This window comes from Pezoporus flaviventris, unplaced genomic scaffold (assembly GCF_033815535.1).
Source record: "Pezoporus flaviventris isolate CSIRO_AGI_PZ_B2104156 unplaced genomic scaffold, CSIRO_AGI_Pfla_v1 ptg000097l, whole genome shotgun sequence".
NCBI classification, from domain to species: domain Eukaryota; kingdom Metazoa; phylum Chordata; class Aves; order Psittaciformes; family Psittacidae; genus Pezoporus; species Pezoporus flaviventris.
In genome coordinates this window covers 2,142,643-2,165,478 of record NW_026892645.1, presented here as the reverse complement: position 1 = coordinate 2,165,478, position 22,836 = coordinate 2,142,643, and the positions used below count along the sequence as shown (strand labels likewise).

Genomic DNA, 22,836 nt, shown 5'->3' with positions numbered 1-22,836 from the left:
ATAGAACACAACTTAACACAATTTATTGAGACTATTAAAATTCAGAAAACAAGCTTCTCTGTGCTCCATAAAGCACAGCAAAGTCATCTGCTGCACTCAGTAAAACTGCTGCCTAGAGCTGTGCAGTAACTTAGCAGAGCCTGAGCAGTAACTGCAGGACCCCAAAAGCTGCACACTGCAGATAATCCATTAGTGCTATGTTCGCAGCCATGGGGCCCAGCTGCACACAGACACCACAGCCCGAGGTGGCTTCTACACCTGGAGAAGCAGGAAAACACATGCACAGTATAAAAATGTAGCAAGAGTTTGGAGAGTTTAGGCTGTTGCATTCAGTTGGTAGACACCACCTTGCTCTACTGAAGGCTGGTTGCCAGGAGTGGCTTGCTGAAGTCAGCAATGCGGCCTGAAATGTTCTTGTAGGAAAGTCAAGGAAAACTGGAGCTTCCAGATGTGTATAAAGTGGCATACTCCACGCTCAAGCCTTAATGCATACATTTATTCAATAAAATCAATTTATTCAAAACAAATCACCAAAAAGCAGCTTGCATTTAGACTGCCTTGAAGAAGAGATACCACACTAGAGATTCTTCCAGTTACTTATAAAACACTGAGTTGTTTAAAGTCATCTGTCTTTGAGAGGTAATTATTAAGTGAATGTTGAATATAATTGGTCTGAATACCAATAAACTTGTGTTAGACACTGAGTAAGCACTACAGGCAGGTGATGAATTGCAAAAGTAATGCTACAGCAGAGTGCAACTTTCTGCTGAGCCACCGTTTCCTGCTCCAGCATTGCACAAAATAACCTGCTCATTTCTAATACACCCCAGAATTAATTACTCAAAATAAAAGAGGCCTTGAAAGTGTTCCCAGACCTTGCACCGTGCTGGCATTCATTTGGCTTTTGTTCCCTTTCTTTCACCTAACAGGGAACTTCAAACCCATTGCTAGCTACTTCTTTAAAGTCATGGGGATTTCTTCCAGATTTCTTCTCTTCCTAAGGGTGTCCATTACCTGCAAACTGCAGCAAACACTCTACTCACAATAGTGCTATTAAAATATTAAACTGATGGCAACATCACTTTATATTTCATGTCTCTGAGTGGATTATGATAAAAAAATAGCTCAGTTTTGGAGATTCAGTCAAGCAACGGAAATATTTGAGACCAGGATCCAGATCTTTCAAACATGCAGTGCTGGGATGGAATTCTCCAGGGACTTTCCAGGCAATTCTGCTCCAGCTCCAACAAGACAAATCCTCGGCTTGTTATTATTAACAGCTGGAAATCTTTATTTCCCTACTCTACAGTAAGGAGGATTCCAGGTCCTTCCCAAATCTTGTCTTTATGGAGCACGTCCCTGCCCATGGCAGGGGGGTTGGAACTAGATGATCTTAAGGTGCTTTCCAACCCTATTCAATGGTTCTCTGCAGGTTTTGCCCATGGGACAGCTGTGCACTGTCCACGTTTCACTTGACAGCTCTCCACAGATTTCCATCAAGACATATGGAAATCACACCAAGATTCTAGAGAAGTTTAACTCATGTCATGTTTTCATCACTCCCCCGACGAGCTCTGACAGCAGCTACCTGCCTCCTCCTCTGCTTTCAAAATAACCTTGTCATGAGCAGGACTAGCAACAAGCACAAACCTCCTCTAGAGAAGAACCAACACAACTGACAACGTTTGCACCAAATCATGACCAGAGTATTTTAAGCCTTCTGGGCAGAATTACAGCCCCATTGGCAGCCCTGCATTCATGTAGAAAGAAAACATGGGAGAAAGAGGCAGATCCAAGAAGCACAGGAGCCATTCAGCAGCCAAACAGCTGCATGCTGAGAGCAGGACTCTCATAGCACAATTCATTTCCAGTCGGGCCATTGGCACTGCACAGCCCTGGACCTCAGACAGGCCTGAGCATCACACAGAGAGCCTTGAAACCTCGCTGTGCCTTTGACAGATAATCTGTGTGGCCATGGGCAGCCCCCATTAATCTCACTGACCTTTAGTTACCACTTTGTCTGCTATGAGAGCAGCTCTTTATCACTTCTGGAGCACTTTGCCAGCTGTGGTTGAAAACAATTATGCAAAGAGGAGGGTTTGGATGGCTTTTCTAATTGTCAGAAACAGTCTGAAAGGTGCTTCATCTCCCTACCACTGTGCAAGAACATACCTGGTCTGCGGTGCTACTGCAAAGTCGGCTTCCCAGTTCTCTGAGGCAGAGTACGATAGGTAATGAAGGCAGGATTCAGAGTGTGGGATGAACAGTCTCATGCGAGAAGGATCCAGCTGCAGAGGTGAAGCACTGCCTCATTTTTATCCTCATGGAGTTAATTTTAGAATCCCATTGCAGAGGTGAAGCACTGGCTGTATCTTATCATCATGGAGTTAAGTTTTTAGCTAAGAAAAGCCAAGCAGAGGATTGGCTCCAAGGATCACACAGTGTGTGGTCTCCCCATGCGAAGAGCTCTGCGCTGCTCTCACTCATGTTACTTGAATTACTTTAACAAAATTAGATTCAGAATAATATTTATAAATCCGAGATTCGCAGAAGGTTTTGCTATCACCTGGGTACAATCCCCTCATTCAGAAGAACGAGTGAGCTCTCAATTCTGCAGCTCAGTGACACATTCGGAGGATGAAGAGGGGTTTATTGTGGAATTTTAAATGGATTCCCCACAAAGAAAAAAACTGGGGAGATAGAAAATGGCAGAGTTTCAGTGAACATTCCTTTTAAATCTTACTTCTCTGCTCTTGCCTGTCAGGGATACAAAGGTTAAAGCGCTGTGATCAGGACATTTAAACCATGTCAGTTTTATTGTGGGACCCCTTTCACCTCGCCACAGTGACTGACTGTACCGCTGAAAGGCTTTGCTGAACACAAATGTCATCCTCAGCACCCACATGAAGCCTAAACACAGGGGCTAGAATTTTGCTCTCGAGACGACAGCTCTATCTCTGAACCAGTCCCTCTGTCTACTACGTTACCACTGCTTTGTCTTCAAAATAAACCTTCTGTTGTTCTGTGGTTTTAATGAAATATAAAGTTAATCAACACAAGGAGTTACAGGTTTTGGTTTCTGTCCTTTGGGGGTAATTTAAACAAGTATTTAGCTTTAGCCTACTTCTAAGGTATATTTCAATCAGTGGCAAACTCCTGTGTGTTATTCATGTAAAACAGTACCTGCTGAGCACTTGGTACTGCTAGCAAGCAAGAGGTAGTAGACAGAGCAGTGATAAAATACCATTATTCATTAAGTTTGTGGTTTTCCTTCAACACCTGGTATGTAAGAGCAGAACATCTAACCCTCATGAACGAAGGTCTTGCAACTCAGGTACGTTACCTGTTTTTACAGGGAGCTGACACACTTCAGAAGCTCTTTTTCCACCTACCCAACATGGGACCTTCTCTGACCACTGCTCCCACTACCCCAAGGAGCCAAAAGAAGTCAGGAGAGCAGAGTAGGGGAGGAATAGTTCCCATATTTCAACTCAGGTTCCCTACTGAAGTACAGGGGCAGCACAGGAAGGCAATATCCCATGTGGTTTTAAACAAATCACAGGATTTGAAGTGCAGGAAATCCCATGTTAGGTGTGACATCTGGCAACTTTTATTTAGGATGGATGATGAGAAGTAAAGAGGAGTAAATATCTTCTCTAAAGGCACAGAACAAAGCATGGTACAGACAGCGTGAGGCTGTAGGACACAGACCACCCCATTATCCATGTGATTGTGTTTTCCATCTGTTCTTGCATAATCCTGTCTTTTCAAGAATCAAAGCACAGTGTCATGGGTTTGTATAAACACTGACTGACCTTTCTTGCCCAGGTTTCTCTTTAATCAAATCAGATTTTGTCACTCCTGCAGTTCAGAGCATGCACTGCACTCTACTGTTAACAACACTTGACCAGGTGTACAATGAGAACTACTTGGAGGCTCTTCACTCGACCTCTTTGTTCAGGCGATGACAAGTTCAGACTCCATGAAATGAAAATCTGGCAACCAGAGGCTCTAACACTGAATGTCCAGACTTTCGTACAATTCAAACATTTACAGCCCACCCCTTCTACCCATAACACAGTCCTAAAGGCTCTAAACCATTAAGAATCTACTGGTATGTCGATTCCCTCTCGTTTCCATGAGATTATTTGCACAGACATCACACAGTGATGATTCTTGGGACACAAAACTCCATTAAGAGGAGTGATGTGCTGTCTAAATTTAACTCTCTATTTGTTTTCTCTTCAGTTTCTATAGAACAGGAGGAGTGATGCAGATGGCTGACAGCAGTGAGATTATAGCGATAGCTGTAAAATTTGATGACTGTTATCAAAAGCATCGTGTGTCTCATGGGAGCAAGTGGCAATTAAAAGAAAGGGAAAGGAAAAAGCATTTCCAAGCTTATCCTAGGCAGGAGAGTTTGCAAAAGTGTTTTGTCACCACACTCCACAGATTACCATTACCAAAAATAATTTTCAAGCTAAACATGAAGCCCTGATGCCCACTTCACGTAAGAAATAAATACCTTAAAGGAATATCTCTCAGGGCACTCCATGTGCACTAAGGAATAGCAATAGCAAAGGGGGGTTTAAAGCCAGTTTCATACTAAAGGATTTATTCAAATAAGAAGATCAGTACTTCAAACCTTAACTGATACTGGTTATGCGAAGCAATACCAGGAATAAATCTGTGAATGGAATCAATGTGCTGTGCACTAGCCTGAATCAATGACTAAAGCTGCTAACCCTCTCTTCTTGAATCTTCTCATTCCACTCATTAATAAGTCTTATTCACTGTCTTTCTGGATTTTCGGATCTGGCTGCTGGAACATCCTCTTATTCCACATTTTCCACAGCTACAGTGTTACTCAGCACGCTCAGGAGAAAGTTGGTGTCATCTTCCGATAGCGGCAGCTCTTCATCTGAGCAGGGTAGGGGCTGGGGGGGGACTTTGCTTTTAGAGATAAAGCCATATTGATAAAATGATAAGAAATTTGAGGAAACCACATGCACTAAGATAGGAATCTTTCTAAAGGAATTTCTTTTTTTAATAATAGACTTGCTCTCTCTTACTCCCCCCCTCAATTCACCCACACAGACTGTATGAACAGCACAAGCATGCATATATTATGAGTAGTCTCCATTTCTTTGTAATCCTATTAATAATTATCACCATTTCCCCAATTAATACGAGGAGGACATTCTTCTCTATAAACTAGTGACATCCCCAGCAGCCATTTCATACACCGCAATTGGGAAAACAGTCTTCATTTAAACCACATCCTCTTTTTTTCAGTGAGAGGTATTATGCACATTAAAATATTAATCTCCTCAACCACTTCTCTGCTCAAAACACCTATTTTTAAACCTTGAGTTCACTCCACAGATTCACTGTCCATAAACCATTTAATCTCGGTTCTCATGCAGCTGCAGACTGAAGTTATGCACAAGCCACCTCCAACTGACAATATTCTTTGCCTTCATTTCTGGGTTACTTAAAAACTATAATCTCAAAACAAAAGGAGGTTCTTGTCCTGCTGAGGTCAGGATCAGAAGCAAAAGGCACTCCATGGAACTGCAGCAAGACTGGAAATGTACAGTTTGGAATATTATGGTTGGCCGCCCCTATTAGATTTCCTTTGGTATATAGGGATAATATAGTCTAATATAGTGTATATTACATACAATATCTACAAATATTTATTGCTTTAAATGTTAAGGAATCTTATCCTTAAACAAGACCTTTAAAAAGTAACAGCTTTATATTCCACACTGCACTTGGGGTTTAACCTACAGCTTTTACTTGAAGTCATGGAGTTCTGTGGTTATTCTGCAGTTACTCTTGGAGGAAAACACCCACACACATTCCGGTTTAGAGAGCAGCCTTCTGCTTCACCATGCCAACCACAGCCAGGCAAGTGCAGGAGGCCAGCAGGTAGCATGGGGCATGTTTTGGAGCTGATTTACAGCCCACGGTTCAATGCGATGATACTTCTGCAAATTACCAAGAAAAACCATGCAAAACCCCACAAGTTTTGACCAAGTTGCATTTCTATAGAGCAGTTAACCATGCTAAAGCATTCACTCTAAAGAATTAAATGCTGAACTCATGAACTCAAAGGAACATCACCACTGTCTGATACTCTTTACACAGCAGAAAATACTGTTTTATTTTTATTCCACATAGCAGGAATTGCTTTAGAAACTATGAAAGTCAGAGTAAGACATTGTAACTTTGTAAAGAAATACTATCTAAAAAAGACAAATTTGGAGGATGAAGACATGGAAAGATGAAATTAGCTGCATTTTCTTTGGGAAATCATCTATTCTGTAGAAAAACTGATTTTGATCATTCTAAAGCTTTCCATGTAACAGCCATGCAGCTCTGGCTACAGCTTTCCAAGACTAAATTCCCAGGACTGAAGAAACAGAATCTGTTCATTTTCAGTCCCCGTGCCAGTCATTACACATAAGATGTTTGGGATCCTGTATCAGGGGAACTAAAGAGAATCCACTCCAGAGCAAGGTACTTAGCACGGTCTCCTGTGAGAAAAGGGCAGATGTGGGTTAAAATACCTGGAGGGAAAGAAGGGTTTCCAAAATTTCCATGAGGAAATGAGATTTCAAACCTACTTTTGCCGATTTCCACTTCCAGAGCTGCTCTGCAAAATGGTCTCACAGTGTGTGAAGCAGAAACCAGGAATTCTCTGGTCTACTGTGCTTGCCACTAGACTGTCCTGGTTTCTCTGAAGTCCTTCTCCCCCCATTAATGCTTCTCTTCTGTTTAAAGCACTGGCTTCAACCCTTCATCTGACCAAAACAGAGACAAGAGAGCCATTTCCCATCTTGATTTTGTTGTTTTATCTTGATTTTCTCTTGATGGTTTAGTCTACTGGCAAGCACCAGGAGCGATGAGATCATTGCAGGAGGCGGCATCTATTCAGAGGAGCTCAGAGCTCCCAAGAACACAAAAATAGTTCCTATTACATTTTACTCCTTGGCAAAGCATTATTAGATTATATAAAAGGCAACAGAAATAGCTGGCACAGATGCATGTAAAGTACTTTAATGTTAATGGCAGTGCTGCATCACTCTGGTTCTTGTCTGGAAACCTGTATTCTAGGTAGGTCACATTTGTCTTAAGCTAAAGTTCACTACAAATATACTTATGTGGGCTCCAGGCAGCAAGTGTGGCAGAGAGAGCCGCATTCTTTGTGAATTAAGTGAGATGGAACTGCCAGAAGAAGTCTGGCAACTGAGTCAGGCAAGAGGAGAAGAAAAGTCCATGTGGATTCCTGAAATTCAGCTGTAAATGCACAACAGTGTGGTTGCACAGTCAGAGTTGCCACCGTACCAAGAGAGTTCTCTTTCCTATAGTGAAAATGACAATAATTCATCTTCAAGGAAACAAATACTCTGGTCTGCTGAAAAAATCCCAGCACTGAGATTTTCCAGATGCCTACAGACATGGCAGGTGGATAATGGGATAATGCTCTCCACAGCAAAGTGACAACTGTCCTCCAACTATTTAGTCTTTTATTTTTTTGGGGGGGGGCAGGGAGGGCAGGGAGGGAAGAAGAGGAAGAAAGGGAAATGGGTAAGGAAGAAGACTGTGGAGCATGCAGAACGGCTGAGGAGCTATCTGGGAACACAGAAGATCCAATGCAATTACAATACAATCACAGAATCACAGAATCCTAAGGGTGGGAAGGGACCTCAAAAGATCATCTAGTCCAACCCTCCTGCAAGAGCAGGGTAACCTAGAGTACATCACACAGGAACTTGCCCAGGCGGACCTTGAATATCTCCAACGTAGGAGACTCCAGAACCCCCCTGGGCAACCTGTTCCAGTGATCTGTCACTCTCACAGTAAAGACATTTTCCTGTGCATGACCCAGGAATAGTGACTTTCAAGTCAGCTCCCCTTTCTAAGAGCACAGCAATAGCAACACATGTCCAGCTGGCATGCAGATACCTGGATGAGAGAGAGAGTTAAAAACACTCTGGCATTGCAGTAATGATGGTCATACTGGCATATTAGTCACAGACAGGCAAACAAGAAGTGCTTTGCAGACACACAGATCACATTAAAAGGAAATACTAACCAGCAGGAGTTGTGGAGCGCTTTCTGGAGGGATCTAGCAGTAAACCCCTACAGAAGGGTTCCATGTTAAGTTCCTAAACAAGAAACTCTACCCATGCAAAATCATCTACCGCAGTTAGACCATGAGCCAAGTGACTACTTTTGATGAAGAGGAGGTGTAAAAAGCTTGTCCACTCTGGGCGAAAAATAAACCCACTTTTACAGGCAGCTGGTGTTTGATTTGAATGTGCACGTGTACATACCACTGGATTAAGAAGCTCTGATCCCACTGCAGCAACACTATCTGTGACTACTGCCAATGGCTAAAAACCCTTCTGCTATGTCTGGAATGGAAGTGATCTTCACCTCTGGAGTTCAAAGGTCAGAAGTTTACTCCTCATGACATCTGGCCCAATGACAGATCAAAAAAGGCACCTGCGAAATCCACCACTGACAATATAATTCCACCAAAAAACACCCAAGTGACCATTTACTGTTATTATCAGTAGCAATGAATAAGAAATACTTTTTTCTATCCCCAGAAATGATGATGATGACTGGAAAACCCATCTGTACTGGAAAATGCATGACCCTGTGAGGTTTTTTAACATACATAAAGTGAGAGATATACACTTGGTTTGGACCAGGCACAGTGAGAGCTCAACCCCTGTACCCTACATTCTAAGCAAGTACAGTGACCACCAGCCAGTGGACTGGGCTGCACTGGTGTTGCACCTCTGGGCCATTCAGGTATTCCTGTGCTGGCTTGCCACTGCTCTCCTCATTCAGGCATCAGCAAAGTAAGTTTTGTTCTCATTAAGGGGCACTTCTGGTGACCTGGCATTTTGCCATGGAAGTGACTAAGAGAAAAGATGCCCAGCTGTTAACCTTTCTTCTTTTAAAAGTGAAGCTGCAGACAGCAACAGCCCTTTTCTGTGTCACCAGAGCATCAGCTCCAGAGGCCTGAGTGTAAGCAGCATGCTAGATGTCACATCTTCCCTTATTTAAAATGGATTCAATATGAAAAGTTTAGGTGAGATCAAGTATCAGTTACATAAATCTACCATTCCCTAACTTACAGCTACTGTACATTTCTCTTAGCATACATATAAGTACACACAACTTACACACTTACTATATAGTTACAGTTAACACACCCAACATACAAGAGAAAGCTAAAAACCAGGTATTTGTCAAATGACAGTGAAGCCTTCAGCAAAGTCCAAGGAATCTGCTTTGCAGATTTCTCCTTGGAACAGATAACAGCAATTTGAATAATGTGACTCACTGGAAGGAAGGCTGAGATTTTGCAAACCATCAGTATTCCATGTCCTCCCTCAGCTAACTTTGCCTTGTGCACATAAAGTGCCTGACTGAACTGAAATATAACTATGTTTTAAAACAGGAACATCAGAAAGTTAAGTATGTGCTAACAGTAATGGGGGAGAGTGGTAGCCATCAATCCTGTTGCTGTCAGGCCTGTTCTGAGGAATGGTTCCAGTTTTCTCTCTAGTGACTGAGTCTGCACTAGCAGGTCATTAGTGAGCAGGAATTAAGGGGCTCACAAACTACATCTTCTCTTCCTGAAGTGGAATGCACCATTTGACTGCAAATCCAGCCTGCTGAAAAATAGCTGTGTTTCGTCTGAGATAACGGGCTGGAAAAGGGATTCCATAATCAGGGAAACCAGACTTGAAAGAGTTCTCTTCCTAAAGATGCAAACTGAAAAATACATGCTGTCTTGAATTACAGTTACACTTCCACTGCAGAAAGTTTGTATTAAGACAATACAAAACAATTTCTGTACAAAAGAGCAAGAGAAAAATCATTGTTCCAACTGTGCTCATTTCTTCAGGCTCATTAGAGAAATTCTGAGACAAAACAGTCTTTGATCTCAGGGATTGCTACAAAGCAACTGCACATTTCAAAAGAGACATAACCCTTCCTAAGGAAACAAAACCTCTGTGCAAGGAGAAAGTCAGTCCCTGAAATGGAGAAGCCTCAGCGCTTACCTCTTTCCGAGCAGGTCAAATTTTGGGAAGTAGTTTCTCAGAGCACCTCAGACATTCCATGTGAAGTGTTGTGCTGCAGGAAACTGCTGCAAAACTTGCTGATTTATTCCCCCAGTTGGTGTGCATGCTGAACCCCAGCAGAAATCCCATGCAGACACAAAAAGAATAATAAATGACAAACAAGCCCAGAAGCCAAAGGAGAAGCACCTCAGCCCTTGAGCAAAGCACAAAAAAGTTCAACGGGGAAATACAAAGGAAATCCAGCAACAACTAAAAGTTTGGATAAGAATCAGGAAAAGCAAGCTTGCTCCCTGCCTGGAGTCCTGGCTAAAGGTGCCTCTCCAAGCAAAATTCACGGCGAGCCCCAGCTCCTCAGAGCAGATGGTATTCACACATTATTCCCGAGCAGCAGCATTCCCCAGTCCAATCAGGAGGCAGCACTCAAAAGCCAAGCGCTTCCCAGACTCGGTTACAGTTTTCAATAGCTGTAGCACAAGATGAATGACTCAGAAAATGAATAAGCAGGGAAAATAAAACATGCCTCTCTCCTAGGCAGAGGCACAGGCAGCTCAGCAGCCCCGAGTGTGCTGAGCACTGGCTTCACGCTGAAGGCACCTGCTTTTTATCCCTAAATCCTAAATGCTGATTACACTTTCCATATCTTTAATTCGTGGGATCTAGTTCATCTTGGGTTTGAAGGCACAGTAAGAATTAAATCTTTGCTTTTCTTTTATTCAGTTTTAAAACCAACAAACATTTGTAAGAGCCATAAAGAGGATGAACTGCACGTGTGCTCTTCCAGACAAAAAAAATCCTGATAACTCAGTGACACTTCTCATGCCATCTCTCACTGGATATGTACGCATACATCTAAGATGAAGGCCTAACTTTACAGATCCTGTTACAAATTACGTGAAAAGAGAAAGGTTGATTTTAAACCTGTGTCTCCTGAACAGATTAATGCATCCTCTGGTTTTGCCTGAAGCCTACCAGGAAACTTTAAATTCCAATAAACAAGTACAACTAAGAAGCAAATGAATGAACATCTACCAACTTTAAAGTGAAGTACAACCATTACCTGCAAACTGGCTAAACAGAACCAGTAAACTACTCCCAAGTGCTTTGCTTGGCTTATAGACCATTGTGACCAGTTCACCCAGAGAGCACTGCTAAATACAACCCCTCTGCTCACTGCCTGGCTCCTTCTGACAGCTGCTGCCCACGTTAAAGGATGATCTGCGAAACAAAGCAAGTTCCTCATGGACATGGAGCTGCACAGCACCAGCAGATTTCCCCCTGGAAGTGCACTCAGGAGCTTTCCAAAACATACTGAAATTCCCTTTAGTTTTCTAACAGAAGAGGCTGCAAGGAGGTGGCACGATGTTTAACGTTCCTATAGCAGCTCTCGCTGCTGTCTACATGCAATGCTTTTACTGCTGCCACTCAGAAATTAACTCTGGGTTGGTGGAAAACACGCTGCAGTCAGACAAGTGGAAGCAGTTAGATCAGCAAAGCTATTTGGGGTGAGCAGCATTCTCCCAGGTCCCCCCGGACATTTTCAGATCTTTGTCTGTGGCTGTAAATTGATCCTTTGCATTCCTGTCTGACACATGAACTGTGAAAAACTCTTCAGGGATATTCTCTCTGCCATGAGTAATGCTCTGACAGCGCTCCTGCAGAACAGACGAGCAGTTGTAGACACAATAAAATACAGTGAACATGCGTCTAACTTTTATTAAGTCATTTTTTTTTCTTCATTCTACAACACAGAAGAGAACTCTATCAGCATCTTACTCTCCTACTTTCAAAGCACGAAGGATCAGGCTTAATGGCAGGACCTACACTCGGAGCCATGCCATGCCCACACAGTGGTTAAGCAAACAAACCCACACACACAGCTAGAGCACAGAGAACACCGACTTGTGTTACTACATCTGCCACAGCTGCCCACCAACTTCCCAGCTACAGCTAGAGAAGTACTTAGAGGTGTCAAACCAAACTAGAAGCGTATCTGGATCTGGGAAGAAAACAAACCTTTCTTGAAACTTCACTTTGGCAGACATTTTCTGATCACTGCATTAAGCTCAGCAGCCAAAATCATTGACTACTGACTCACTGAGCAAGGCATATGGTCGGCCCCTGAGCCTGCACCAGCAGGAGCAATGCTTTGCAATTACATCTTTCCATGCGCTAGTTCCTTGGAGATGCTCAGAGGAGAAGCACTTCTAAATGCACACATGGTTACCGTCATGCTCTAAATGACATGATAACCACATGTAAGCACTGAGAAACCTCCTGGGCAAACATCCTGATCAGGCATAAGAAAACATTAGAGTGAAGTGCCTGGAGGTAAGCAGTTTATTCTTTCTCCCCCTGGTGTGCAGTGCATTGGTGAGACACGGATGTGAAGCGGCTCTGTCGGTCTTTCCGGGCATCACCAGAAGAGGAGGCTGCTGCGCAACATCTTCCTTGTTACATGTATGTGACCACAGGAACCCTTGATGAAAGCTCTGAGAAAAACCCACTTGACCAACTCCTTGTCACGATGTGGGGCCTCAGCTCTCAGTAAGGACTGACAATCCTTCTGTGGCTTCTCCAGTTTCTGTTACTTACTACCAGGATCATCTGAATTTAAAGGCTTCTGATGCACTAGATGTACTCTTTTAATTCCTCCCCATCTCCCATGAAATCCCTTGTCCCCTATTTTCCAAATCAGACACAGGAACAAAACGTTTGGGTTGGATCTTTCCATTGTTTTCTGTAAATTCTACTGAAGTCACCAGATAGAGCTTGTGGGTTGGTTCCAGTTTTGCCAAAGAGTTTTGGTGACAATAGAGAAGCCCACTGAAATTTAGAACCTCTTTCCCCATAAAAAATTATTAGCTGGCTTAGACTTGCCTTTCAGTACAACACATCTTTCCTGTGAGTTACACTTAGTACCTCAATATCGTGTAGGTAAAATTGAGAAAATATACAGCAAAGCATAAAGAAAAGGGTTGCCACCAAGAACATGCCTATCACTGTTATCCACAAACCACCAGGAATTCAGTATTTGTCTTCTCTAGGTAATACACTGCCCTTTTGGTTTCAATTTTTCCTACCATCAAGCACATCTTTCTTTATCTCTCTTTAGTCAGCAGCCACAAAATAGATATGGGGTAAGAAGTATAACGATGAAAAGAATGAAGCATCATTGTCCCAACATTCTATGGCATCTTCAGTACATAAACTACAGTCCATGCTTCAATTTTGAAGGCAGTGCCTTCAGAGCACTCCACTGAAATTAGTGTCATCATCCTATTTTCCTTCTTTTTCTCATTACTAGATGCCTAAAATGCACTCCTGAAGCAGCAATGCCACAGAATTTCCTCTTGCAGGGGGAATTCTTGGATCACAGCCTTCTCTGGGCAACTTTCAGAAAGACACTTCAAAATATTTTACTATTTTTCACCTTAGTTTTAGTCTCATCTTCATTCTCTCAGACATCATCATATTATCTTCAAAAGAATATGAGGCTAAGAATACACATCTATTGCCCACTGGATGAGGTGTCTCAAACTACAACACCTGCCAAACCCAGCTCAGTAGCAGTGTTTGTGGCGTTTCCCACTCTACAGCTGATCTACCCTATCTCTTTGAATAAAAGATCAGACATCAATCTAAAACATCAAGTGAAGACATCAGTCTTCACCTGTGGCAGCACCATTTGCTGGTCTCATGCTCCTGCATAACTCTGCTAACAAACCATGTCTAATGTACAAAAAATTCTGTTTCTTGCTTCTCTTCTCTCTACCAAGGGTGATTTTTAATGCACGAGTCATAGACAGTTTGTACTCAAAAGTGTGTACACAAATACAGTATCTTCACTGGCTTGCAGAAAGCTGCTGAGTTGTCATTTACTCTTGTAGCTGCAAGTGGCTATAGCACAAAAGTCTGTAGCTCTGATATGTCATCCCTCTGAAATGGGTAATTTAGGGTTATGGTTTCAGAATCAGCACATTCCTCAGCACTTTTCTTCCAAGAAAAAATTTTTGTGAAAAGAGTCAAGTAAAACCACGCGAGTACATTCAAAAGAACACATCAACACTCTGAACCGGGAGCCATGGTGAACTGACAGTCATATGCCTTTATATTCCTGCATTTCAGGAGAGAAAATAGCAGGGAGGGAGGGAAGGAAGAGAGTGCTTAAGGATTTTTAAACTCCTTATGAGAACCTCCAGCTTTATGTGAGCCTTTCTCCTAAGCACAGATGGAGGAAAGTTACAGAACTTCTATCTCCTTCCCTAAACATCAACAGCATCCTAGTAAGCTGGTCTCCAGAGTGGTGCCAGCACTACAGCTCAGGGAAGAACAGAAAGAAAAACCCCAATAACCCTTTCACCCACAGGTTATGATTTCATTCCAGGCTCTATTAGTCAAGGCAACAGCTTAAACGTCACTTCAAGCCCCCAGATAAGTGAGTGGTCCTTCTCTGCTGCAGTTACAAGCAGTAATAAACGTATGAGATATCTCCATAAAAAGTTGGCAAGTTGATTTGATGAGAAAAAAATCTGGGCTGAGAAATGAGACACCTTCTCAGCCTTGAATATTCCCCTACCATCCTTCCAGCTGATTTCATACATCTCCGTAAGCAAATGAAAGGGCTGCAGGAGGCAAAAGAGCAACTCTGCAACTCTAAAGTATATTACTGGCACATACCCTTCAGAACAGCTTTTACCATCATTAAGGATCTATTGATTTGGCTGCCAATAAGCAACTAAGAATGAAGTGACACTGAATTTTAAGGGACATGGTTACCCAATGCAGACCACCAGGTACAGCAAAAATTAAATAACAGTTCCCATTCTGCTGGCAGAAAAAAGGAATTTCATTTGGCATTCTTGAAGGTAAAAGGCACTTCCACAGTCAGCACAGATGTTTCAAGTTCTGGTCACATCCCAAGGCATTAATATTTGTCACATGAGCAATACAGTAAGATAAACACAACAGTTACCAGCGTGTTCATAGCAGTTCATGAGCTGTCTGATAACCAAAGGGGCTGCTCTGAGAATGACAGCTACAAGACTGGGATTTACAGAGTTACAAAAGGGAGCTATGGAAGGTTCTACAATACCTAGTACCACGAGTGCTCACTTATCTTTCATTTCCCAGTTTATGACCATTTCCAGAGTCTGCCTACTTCTTCAAATATTTTGTAGGAAAACATGTTTCTACACAACATGACAGAATATACTTCATATGTCTAAAGAGAAGAATGGGAAACCTGTGTATCTTACATATGCATTCTAAGCTTAGTGAAACTGTATTTCCCACAGAACCACAACACTCTGACTCCTAAAGTCCAGATTCTAATGTTGTGACAGGCAAGAATACTGGCTTATATGTTTGTTAACATCAGCCCAAACTATGATAAACCTGTAACTTGTAACTATGTAAAACCCTGCAACTGTGATAAACCCTGTAAAGAATAAAATCAGATGTAGTTCTCTGTTCTAGTGGTCTATAAGGGGAATAGGACATGAGAAGTAGATGCTGTTCTTCTAGAGAGAAATTAATATAACTACATTTGAAAGAGAGTAGAGAAGTGAAACAGAAAGTGTGATCCTCCCCACTTCATCTTTCCACGTAAATATTATCATTTGAAACAACACTGAAATCTGTCCTTGATTGTTTTATACAATTCAACTTCAGCATGGCACAGAGCCCAAAGTAAAGCACTGCTGCCTACTTATATCTGCCCAGTCAACTGTCCACATAGTTTACATGTTACTTCATTCCCTTAAGCACATTCTTTCCATACAGTTTTAGGTCTGCTGTGATATTAACACTGCAGTTATGCCATACTTGAAGCTCCAGGTTATCAGCAGAGCCTATGCTGTGAGAAATACATAAGTAGTTCTTGAAGAATATATATGTAGGAAGTAGAATACTTTGCAAACTGTATCCACAATAGTAACAAATACATATTAAAGAGCTGAGAATCATTTACTTTAAAAGTCACCGGCTTGAATTGTTTTCATAGATGTAAACATTTTGTTGTCCTCAATGCAGCCAATTCCCTCTGCTAACACAGAAATCAGACTTGCAATTGCAAACAACTTTTTATCCCAATTTATGCCTTCTAATCGACTAGATACCAGAACATCAGCATGTGGAATGCTATAAATCCAGGGAATAGCTGCAGTTTTAACCATGGACTTAAATTCCAGGGTGAATTTATGTGGTCCCTAGCTAAATATATCCTTCTAAGTAAATTACTCATGCAATTGCCTGTAGGAAAGCTTTCTGCAGATCAAGAAACTGTTTCCAAATGCGACGTTTGACAGCACATACGGCATAAAGTTACATTCTTTTCTTGCTGGCAAAAAAGACCCCAAACTGAATCCTGTAGAATGCACAGGTTCCTCTCCTCTCTGCAGACATTGCCCAGGAGATAGTTTAATGCTGCCTGATTACTGCTCCTTGCAATACACTGTATGTATCAGTTTACTCTCAGTTTATCTCCAAACCCTGTAAACAGGGTGATCTCTAAGCTAATGTGAAGCACATTCCCACATTCATTTCTACTTATCCATGCAGAAGACAGTAAAAACACATGCCTAACCCTGCGCCTTTAGTAGGATGTGTAACTCAAACACTCTTTCACTATCCTTTTTTCCCTCTCTTTTCTATGTTTTCTACTTCTTACCATTGGAGTTGTCCTGGTCCAAAGGATAATCTGGTTCCATTACTTCAAATAAAAGCATCCAACATGCAGTTCTCCATGCAGCAGAGGCATAAAAACACAGCAGTTGCCTAAGCTGATTCACCTGATTTATGAATTAGTGCTGCATCCATAAGAGGCTGTGTTTCTTCTTTTGTATTACATCTGGCTCCTTTTCCAACTAGATGGCTGGGTATTACAGCATGCAGGCCTTTTTCCAGCATCCTCCTAATGCATTATATTTAAAGTAGCAGCAACCTTTTTCTCCCATCCCCCAGAGTAAGTTACAGCAGTAACTAGGCTGAGCTGGCAGAGAGCGGAGCTCATTCAGAACAGGACCTGCAAAGCGTCCTCCGATTCGTGTTGCTGCATAAAGAGAATGATTGATACAATCAAAAGTAAGTGGGGCTTGACACAGTGCAGTGTGCGCTGCAGTGAATGCCACCAAACCCAGCACAGGTCTGGAGGGCTTGGGGGAATACGGTGCTGAGGCCACCAGCGTGCACCCCCTCACACACAAACACGAATTATGTCCTGTTCCCTCCGCCTCCTTCCCCCCCCTCCACTACAATCTTTTATAACCCTGGATCTCCTCCAGCAATAGGCTGTTCCTTTACTCAGTTTATAATAAACTCTGCCATTCCCTTGTGTCCCCAGGGCTCTCTTGGAAAGGAAAGAGGCTGTTTGCAGAATGAATAGACCAGCCAGTGCCTAACAGGGAGGCAGCTCAATGACTCCACACTGGGCAGTTGCAACTTGCTGCAGCAACAGCCTTCTGCTGGAGACCTTCTCCTGCATCCACCTCCTCTGCCAAGCCAGGAGCTGCTGCTAAGTTGGAGTTTTAAAAAGCCTTTGGCAAATGAGCTGGAGGAGCAAGCACCAGCCTTGCTAGACTCAGATGGGAAATAACACCAGAGTCTGCAACAGAGACAGCATTAGCTGACAGATCATTAGATCACAGCATTAGAAGTCAGGTCGCCTTCATTCCCCTACTGGGTCTGCCACTAACTCCCTGAGACCTCACATAACTCATAACTCTTCTCTCTGCCTCTATTTGCTGTGCTACTGACATTGAAATATGTCTTACCTCACAGGAATACAGCTGAAACCTCCCAGCCTTACATGCTTTGAACTTCTTGGCTAAATGATACAGTGCAAGGATTGGGGAAGAAGATCTAGCACCTAGATGAGGAATGAAGATTCTGTTTTCTCTGAAGACATGTCCACAGAATAACAAAAGAAGATATCAGTGTGTAACTATGCACCAAGATGTGCCTCTGAAAGATCAATTCATATTGCTATTACAACAATCCTGAAACAATCCTCCAAATCCAGACTTTCAGGATCAATTTTACTCTGAACTGACAATTCAAACTTTTTCTTTAATGCTCCAGCTAAGGCATTAAAACATCTTACTTCAAAAGGATGCTTTTGTCTAAATGTAAGGCAAGGCTCAGGCTAAACATCTCCAACGGATTTAGTGCATTTGGGTTTGTGATGGCTGATGACACAGGATCCTGAGGCAGACAGGGGTTTCTATTTTGGTGCTCCTGGGTAATGCTTCTGCCTTACTTGCTGACTCTTACACCGTCATGTAACTGGTGCTTTAGAGCTGCCTGTTCATGCCGGGTGCTAGAAGCTGTAGGCGGACAAATGAATGGCTGACTGAAGGGAAGCAAACATGCGGTGCTGTGTGGAGGAATTAACCTACCAGGTTGATGTGACTCTCCTGTAATTGTACCTTGCAAAAACATTTTAGTTCTGTTCCTGAGGCTTTGGTATATTAATAGAAGAAAAACTCATTTCTTTCTATTTAAGTTTTGCACAGTATATAGCCTCTATTAAGTAATGTTCTGAGATCTCTGCCTTGGTCTAAATTACAGAGCTGCAAACCCTATATTCTCTCCCCTCGCACCCTACGCTCCCGATGTTCTTTACAACTTCTCTGCTTCTCCCACACACTGAAAAAAACAAAAGCCCTCCGTCTTCCCACCTGCCCCCCAAACCCACCTACTCGGTGACTACAGGAATATGGTACTCATCCTGTTAACAGCCCTCCACCTGATTTATAAATTTTGGATCATCCATCCAGTCTAGGAGTTAACATATGAAAACTATCATAAGCATAGGATAGAAAAAAAGTCTGTGAACTCTTGACTGATGCATTAGAATCATAGAATCCCAGACTGGTTTGGGTTGGAAGCCACCTTAAAGCTCATCCAGTTCCAATCCCCTGCCACAGACGGGGACACCTTCCACTAGAGCAGCTTGCTCCAAGCCCCTGTGTCCAACCTGGCCTTGAGCACTGCCAGGGATGGGGCAGCCACAGCTTCTCTGGGCACCCTTTGCCAGCACCTCAGCACCTTCACAGGGAAGAGCTCTGCCTAAGAGCTCATCTCAATCTCCTCTCTGTCAAATTAAAGCAATTTCCCCTTGTTCTGTCACTACTCATCCTTGTAAGAAGTTTCTCTCTGGATTTCTTGAGGCCCCCCTCAGGTACTGGAAGATTTCTTATTATATGTTCTTATTACATCCCTTCACTCTGAATTAACCAAAGCTGACAATAAAAGGTATAGAAGGGATTTAGAGAAGTTTGGGGGCTGAGGAATCCTGAACAGGTATCACCTGCTTATTCCGTATCCCAGGATGGGGAGACACATACACAGTGTGACTCATGAACAGCCCCTCTCGATCGCAGAGGGCTGGGAATGTCTGGAGAATCATGACTGACAATGTAAAGGGATACATAATTCTGCAATGAACCTCTGAATCAATATACGTATTATATACAGAGAAACAATCGGTATTCTTCCATGAAACTGATGCTGCATATACACAGTGTACTTTCCACAAACAATTCAACACCAAAAAATGAATAACCACCTGGGAAATCCTTCTTTATGGAGGGTCAGGAATAATCCAGGAATGTTACCAAAGAAATCAAGATAGAAAAGTGAAAAACAGGAATTATTTCAAACTCAACGAATTTGGATGACAACTGATTTGATTTTCATGTCATCCAAATGATTTGCTCATCTGTAGTTACAACAAAAACGAATTTACATGTGTAAGTCAGAATGATGTCAATATTTTGGCTGAGCCAGTACTCACAACTGCTAACAATCGAGCGATTATCATATGTTCTGTGCTTGAGCACAGCTCATGCAGTCAGGCAAAGCAGCTCCTGCGATGCTTCTGAAAGGAAAGGGACAGTTGGAAGACCAGAGCTTTGATCACTGGGGATTTTAATTGCTCAGGCACTGAATGGAAAATTGCAGAAGTGAAGAGGGAAATGATTTGCAGACAAATGGCCGGAATGGTCAGAGCCTATGCTAGACCAAATCCTAGGAAATGAGCCAAGCACACTGAACTAATGAGTGTGGAAAGAGAAGTCTAGCTAGCGTGTTCTCCGGAATACCTATGAGGTTAAGTAGAACACAAAATGTAGAGGTTTGGAAAGCTGACTTCTCAGGGAAGGAATTTTGAAATGGCTGGAAGGAAGTGGAAATTAAACACACTTCATTTCTGTCTCATCAGAGCATCTCCACATTGCCCTGGATGGTTAGTTTTGAGACCAAAAAGGAAGTTATATTTAATTGCCTAATGTCTGCAACAGCTTTTATATACCAGACTCCAGTTGTGCTCTATACGTAAGACTACTTTGGAGGAATTGGTAGCTACTACTTCTTAACTCCTGTTTTGTTTCAGAACAGATGGGAGTCATAGCTCACATTGGCCTTTATTTCACACTGTGACGTGAAATTGTAAATAAGAAAGATGGTGCTTCCTTTTAGTTTGCTGTAAAACTTTGGGCAAATCACCTCATCTGTCTTTTATCAGCTACACAGATCTGCACTGAACCTGTTTGTTATTCCTTATCATAAAGCAATTTAGTATTTCCAGATTAAGCAATGTAGTCTAAGTTTGAAGGAGTATAAATGTGGTTGTATAACTGTCTTGGATTTATTACCAGGGAAGGGATTTGCTTCCTAGGTCTTTGTGGACCAGGCTTTGCTATTTTATGTGCAGTGCCAATGGATTACAGTCAATGGAGACTGCAAAAAAATCTCTCTTTCCTACCAGGTGTTTTAAAGATCTATAGGAAGAAGTAAGTGGGAATACCTGCATGGATAAACTGGCAGAGCCAACAGACATCCTGCAAAAAATATTCCATTTTTCAAAATAATATTCCATTCATCCAGAGGGAAGAGTTGGTACAATTTTTACATTGTTCCTGGCAATGTATCATTTTGCTATCGAAAAAGGCTGATCTCTGACAGCCTAAGAACACCACCAAAGGACATTACAAGCATTTATTTAGGCCTTGCTCATCCCACGTGAACATTACCATTCCCATACTGTAACATGGGATACAGAAGCACAGAGCTGTAGGACACCTCCTCTGCAATCATGAATGTGACTTAGTTTGAAAGTTATAAAAACTTGAAGAGCTTCAACTGTTTAAAGTTCTAATGGCCCTAAAATGAATCTTTTCCAATATAAACAAGTAAAATAATTCAGCAATTACATTTTAACTGCTAATATCTTTGCAAAAATGATTCCTGGGGATCATTCTCCACATGCCAACTGAGCAGTGTCACACCATGTGAGAAGACCAGGCTGGAGATGGAAAGATCTCCATTATTTAAAATAAGGAGAAAGCATTTTAGGCTGCAGATATCTACAGGAAGGAGTGAGAAGAGATTCAGTTGCTTTTCCCCTTGGGAAACGAAGTGTGGCACATTACTCTGCCTACTGTTTAATGCAGTCGTTGTTAGCCAATGTAAAAGATCAGCATGATGCCACAGCTGCCCGCCACCACACAGCCCTTCTTTGAAACCTAAATTCATATGTAGGAGGGAGCAATGAATGCCTGCAAGTTGAAAAGCCAGTAAAGCACAGACCTGCTTAACAAAACAGTTTGCCAAGGTTACTGGGGGTGTTGTCAAAGCCTCCTCTTTTGTGAGAGCTGAATAACAATTCAGACCAAGTAACCAGCTCCACGGTTTCTTTGGCTTTACCTGGCAAGTTTTCAAAGTCACTGCTCATGGCTGGGTCTGTTCCCAGTGAGATGCAGCTTATCTTGCCCTGGACAGCAAGCACAGGGATCATCCTACTCCAGAAGTTCATGCCAAAGCCCTATTGTGCTGCTTTTCTGCTTGAACTAAGCTATGTCTGTCAGAAATGGGCTTGAATGACACAAGCACAAATTGAAAATGACGCATCCTGGGTTACTTCATACTGGTAGGAAGAATTCCCCTTCCTCAGACATGAATTTAACCATTTCATTTAATAAAGGCAAACAAAAGCAGGATCTTCAGGATCCCAGTCCCAGTTACTAAGATTCTATTCATGCAGATGCTCCTGCAAGCAAGCACAGAGAAGACATAACCTGTTTCAAGCTTATTACTCAAGAACTTTCAAAAAGGTGATGTTGTCCAGTGCCACATGGAAGGCTCTATCCTCAGCTGCACCCCCTTTCAGAATATGCATCATATAACCTGCAGCAATAAGACAGACATCCTTTAAGGGTCCTTTATCTGTGGAGACAGGAATTTATACTCTTAAATCAGCAGACTCCTATCTTAATTTTCTGAAGGTGACAGTCTAATCACATATCTGAGGGGGCAGCTTCTCATCCAGAACTCAGCAAAGCTCCACCAGAGGGAAAAAGCAGATGCAAAATAAAAGTGCAACAAGTAAATGGAGCATGAAAAGCTACAAGACTTGTGCTGGAGAAGGAGTCTGTGTGAAAGACATTCCCTAGGATACCATCAGTACAAGAACTGGAGCCCTTCAGTGCTCTGGTTTTGTGAACCATTAGGAGTCTTGGTTTGTAACAACGTTCTCTGATCTAAGAGCAGTTCAGTACCTCTTAGGTGCCCAAAACACCTCTGCCACAAACTACTAGATCTTGTAACAAACAAACAGAATTCTAGAGACTAAAACAAACAACACACTTCAGAGTTACAGTTAATCATGATCAGAAAACACCTCTATGAAAGGAGTACACAAATATTCTATCACGAAAAAAGCCAA

The 22,836-nt window shown here is 42.3% G+C and overlaps 1 protein-coding gene across 2 annotated transcripts in view; it reads right to left on the bottom strand.

The window, feature by feature from the left end:
- The window catches only part of DAB2IP (DAB2 interacting protein), a 209,010-nt gene that overhangs the window by 157,558 nt on the left and 28,616 nt on the right, over window positions 1–22,836 (bottom strand). The window contains exon 1 of one of the 2 annotated variants that reach the window (XM_061476491.1): window positions 10,095–10,425. The exons of the other annotated variant lie outside the window; for it this stretch is intronic. The gene's annotated coding sequence lies outside the window, so the exon portion shown is untranslated. Of the gene's footprint in view, window positions 1–10,094; window positions 10,426–22,836 lie in introns of those variants that run through there. 2 annotated transcript variants of the gene reach the window in all.